The sequence below is a fragment of the Oncorhynchus kisutch genome, linkage group LG18 (genome assembly GCF_002021735.2).
Source record: "Oncorhynchus kisutch isolate 150728-3 linkage group LG18, Okis_V2, whole genome shotgun sequence".
Lineage (NCBI taxonomy): Eukaryota > Metazoa > Chordata > Actinopteri > Salmoniformes > Salmonidae > Oncorhynchus > Oncorhynchus kisutch.
The window spans coordinates 13,307,272-13,312,271 of NC_034191.2; the positions used below are offsets into that span (position 1 = coordinate 13,307,272).

At 42.4% G+C, this 5,000-nt stretch overlaps 1 pseudogene; it reads left to right on the top strand.

The window, feature by feature from the left end:
• The first annotated feature begins 1,873 nt into the window (after positions 1 to 1,873).
• Positions 1,874 to 5,000, top strand: part of LOC116354742 (ras-related protein Rab-38-like) — an 18,714-nt pseudogene continuing 15,587 nt past the window's right edge.

Here is a 5,000-nt window from a genome sequence, read left to right on the forward strand (position 1 = left end):
CTCTCGCTCTCTGGTGGGCTCCCTCTTTCTCTCTCTCACATAAACCATCAAGGGCTATGATGAAACTGGTGGCTCTCATTGAGGACCACCACATGATGAAAGGAGGACCACGACTTACAGTTACATGTGGTGCAGAGGATAAGTTCATTAGAATTACCAGCCTCAGAAATTGCAGCCCAAATAAATGCGTCACAGAGTTCAAGTAACAGACACATCTCAACATCAACTGTTCAGAGGAGACTGCGTGAATCAGGCCTTCATGGTCGAATTGCTGCAAAGAAACCAATACTGAAGGACACCAATAAGAAGAAGAGACTTGCTTGGGCCAAGAAATACGAGCAATGGACATTAGACCAGTGGAAATCTGTCCTTTGGTCTGATGAGTCCAAATTTGCCATTATTGGTTCCAACTGCCGTGTCTTTGTGAGACACAGAGTAGGTGAACGGATGATCTCCGCATGTGTGGTTTCCACCATGAAGCATGGAGGATTTTTTTTTTTTATTTCACCTTTATTTAACCAGGTAGGCTAGTGAGAACACCTTATTTAACCAGGTAGGCTAGTTGAGAACAAGTTCTCATTTGCAACTGCGACCTGGCCAAGATAAAGCAAAGCAGTGTGACACAGACAACAACACAGAGTTACACATGGAGTAAACAATAAACAAGCCAATAACACAAACAATTCAATGACACAGTAGAGAAAATAAAGTCTATATACAGTGTGTGCAAAAGGCATGAGGAGGTAGGCAATAAATAGGCCATAGGAGCGAATAGTTACAATTTATCAGATTAACACTGGAGTGATAAATGAGCAGATGATGATGTGCAAGTAGAGATATTGTTGTGCACAAGAGCAGAAAAGTAAATAAAATAAAAACAGTATGGGGATGAGGTAGGTAGATTGGGTGGGCTATTTACAGATGGACTAGGATGAGGTGTGATGGTGTGGGGGTGCTTTGCTGGTGACTCTGTGATTTTATTTCAGAATTCTTAACAAGCATGGCTACAACAGCATTCTGCAGTGATACACCATCCCATCTGGTTTGCACTTAGTGAGACTATCATTTGTTTTACAACGGAACAATGACTCAACACACCTCCAGGCTGTTTAAGGGCTATTTGACCATGAAGGAGAGTGATGGAGTGCTGCATCAGATGACCTGGCCTCCACAATCACCCGACCTCAACCCAACTGAGATGGGTTGGGATGAGTTGGACCGCAAAGTGAAGGAAAACAGCCAACAAGTGCTCAGCATATGTGGGACATCCTTCAAGCTTGTTGGAAAAGTATTGAAGCTGGTTGAGAGAATGCCAAGAGTGTGCAAAGCTGTCATCTAGGCAAAGGGTGGCTACTTTGAAGAATCTCAAATATAAAATATATTTTGATTTGTTTTAAACACTTTGCCATATGTGTTATTTAATAGTTTTGATGTCTTCACTATTATTCTACAATGTAGAAAATAGTAAAAATAAAGAAAAGCCCTTGAATGAGGAGGTGTGACAAACCTTTGACTGATACTGTATATTTGATCTATGTGTGGAGTGAGATGTACCCTGTCTGTCCACGTTGTCATATTTTACCGGGATTGATTAATGAATTTGACCCTCTACAACTGTGACTAGGACTGTGTAGTCGACTCTTTGCCCTGAGGCAAATGGTTGTTTACAGCCTAAAGTAACCTTCATCTCAGTGTTGTTACCAGGGCTTATGATATGGTATTAGGGTCAGGGGTGGTGTGGCAACGAGACACATGTTTTATCACAAGGCTAAGGTATAGCGTTTAGTCCTGCTATCAGTACTAACAATACTGTGTGTGTGTGTGTGTGTCTGTGTCTCTGTGTGTTGTGTCAGGTCAGGAGCGGTTTGGGAACATGACCCGGGTCTACTACCGTGAGGCCATGGGGGGCGTTCATCGTGTTTGACGTGACGCGGCCGTCCTCCTTCGAGGCCGTCACCAAGTGGAAGGAGGACCTGGACTCTAAACTCACACTGGCCAATGGGAAAAATGTGGCCGCTGTGTTATTGGCTAATAAGTGCGACCAGGGGCAGGACGTGCTGACCAACAATGGGATCCAGATGGAGAAATTCTGTCAGGAGAACGGCTTTGTGGGATGGTACGAGACCTCTGCCAAGGTAAGAACACAGACACACACACACCACACACACACACACACACACACACACACACACACACACACACACACACACACACACACACACACACACAGAAGTAGATTCATGAGAATGTCTTACCAAACCTCCACACACACTCACACCTCCGTACATATTGTTAACACACTGACACCACACACTCCCAGGTAGAGTTGGGTGTTGTCCAGATGTTCAATCCATTTCTGTACCATACCGTGGTATACGGTATTACCGGAAGTGCACACACAGTGGAGCTATTATTATTATATAAAAATATTACAAAATTGACGCAAAAACAATTTAGGAAACATGGATCTTGATTCAGGAGCGGGAGTCAATTATTCTGCTGTAACCAAGAAGCTTGATGTTAATATCTAGCCACTTAGCTACCAAGTTAGCAACACGATGCATAGCTGGAGCCCGGAGCTGGAGATCATTTAGCACGCAACCTCCCACAATTTATTTAACATTTTTAAATGTTTGAAAACGCTATTGAAATACCCCGGTATATGGTATAAACGGTATACAGCCCCAGCCTGCTCACATGCTATGGAGTCATGGAACCTTGTAGAGCTCTGGAATTTCACAAATGAACTGAAAGTGAGCACTGTCAGTTGGATCACACACACACACCACTCTCCTGTCCCGGGAACCCCGTGTGCCAGTGGAGCTCTACATTCTGAGAGTCAGAAGAAGGTGAAAAGTCGTTACCGTGGGTTACCAGATTTATGCAGCTGCATTTTATTTCTGAAAAGTTGTCCCTATCTGGCTGCCTTTGTTCTCTCCAGAAGTTAGTTCTACATATACTTTCACCTATCCAGTTGGATTGAGGAGTGGAAGAGGAAGAGGGCAGAAATGAGGAGACAACTCTTTGGAATGGATGCACTGGAAATTGAACCGCATGAAGCATTCAGCCTCTTCACTCAAATACAAGAGAGTGATAGAGAGGGATATAGAGTGCTGTAGAGAGTGATATAGAGTGCTGTAGAGAGTGATATAGAGTGCTGTAGAGAGTGATAGAGAGGGATATAGAGTGCTGTAGAGAGGGATATAGTGTGATGTAGAGAGTGATATAGAGTGCTGTAGAGTGCTGTAGAGAGTGATATAGAGTGCTGTAGAGAGTGATATAGAGTGCTGTAGAGAGTGATATAGAGTGCTGTAGAGAGTGATATAGAGTGCTGTAGAGAGTGAAATAGAGTGCTGTAGAGAGTGATATCGAGTGTTGTAGAGAGTGATGTAGAGAGTGCTGTAGAGAGGGATATAGAGTGCTGTAGAGAGTGATATAGTGTGCTGTAGAGAGTGATATAGTGTGCTGTAGAGTGCTGTAGAGAGTGATATAGAGTGTTGTAGAGAGTGATATAGAGTGTTGTAGAGAGTGATATAGAGTGTTGTAGAGAGTGATATAGAGTGCTGTAGAGAGTGATATAGAGTGCTGTAGAGAGTGATATAGAGTGCTGTAGAGAGTGATATAGAGTGCTGTAGAGAGTGATATAGAGTGCTGTAGAGAGGGATATAGAGTGCTGTAGAGAGGGATATAGAGTGCTGTAGAGAGTGTTGTAGAGAGTGGTGTATGGAGTGCTATAGAGTTATGTAGAGTGGTATAGCAAGTGGTGTAGAGAGATGTAGAGAGTGGTATATAGAGTGATGTAGAGTGCTGTAGAGAGTGATATAGTGATATAGAGTGCTACAGAGAGTGCTACAGAGAGTGATGTAGAGAGTGATGTAGAGTGTGATATAGAGAGTGATATAGAGAGTGATATAGTGATATAGAGTGCTACAGAGAGTGCTACAGAGAGTGCTACAGAGAGTGATGTAGAGAGTGATGTAGAGAGTGATGTAGAGTGTGATGTAGAGTGTGATATAGAGAGTGATATAGTGTGATGTAGGGCGTGACATAGAGTGGTATAGAGAGTGGTGTATGGAGTGCTATAGAGAGTTATGTAGAGTGGTATAGAGAGATGTAGAGAGTGATGTAGAGAGTGGTGTAAAGAGTGATATATAGAGTGACAGAGTGGTATATAGAGTGTTATATAGAGTGATGTAGAGAGTGGTGTATGGAATGCTATAGAGAGTTATGTAGAGTGGTATAGCAAGTGGTGTAGAGAGATGTAGAGAGTGATGTAGAGAGTGGTGTAAAGAGTGATATATAGAGTGACAGAGTGGTATATAGAGTGATATAGAGTGCTGTAGAGAGTGATATAGAGTGCTGTAGAGAGTGATATAGAGTGATTTGGAGAGTGATATAGAGTGATATAGAGTGATATAGAGTGTTGTAGAGAGTGATATAGAGTGCTGTAGAGAGTGATGTAGAGTGCTGGAGAGAGTGATATAGAGTGCTGTAGAGAGTGATATAGTGGTGTTGTGAGTGATATAGTGGTGTAGAGAGAGATGTAGAGTGGTGTAGAGAGTGATATAGAATGCTGTAGAGATTGGTGGAGAATGATATATAGTTCTTTTGAGAGTGATATCAAGTAATGTAGAGAGTGATATCGAGTGCTGTAGATTGTGATATAGAGTGTTGTGAGATTGATATGGAGTGGTGTAGAAAGTGATATTGGGATGCAGTTGAGAGTGATGTAGAGAGTGATATAGAGTAATGTAGAGAGTGATATAGAGTGTTGTAGAGATTGATATAGTGTGATGTAGAGAGTGCTGTAGAGAGGGATATAGAGTGCTGTAGAGAGTGATATAGTGTGCTGTAGAGAGTGATATAGTGTGCTGGAGAGAGTGATATAGAGTGCTGTAGAGAGTGATATAGAGTGCTGTAGAGACAGTGATATAGAGTGTTGGAGAGAGTGATATAGAGTGCTGTAGAGAGTGATATAGAGTGCTGTAGAGAGGGATATA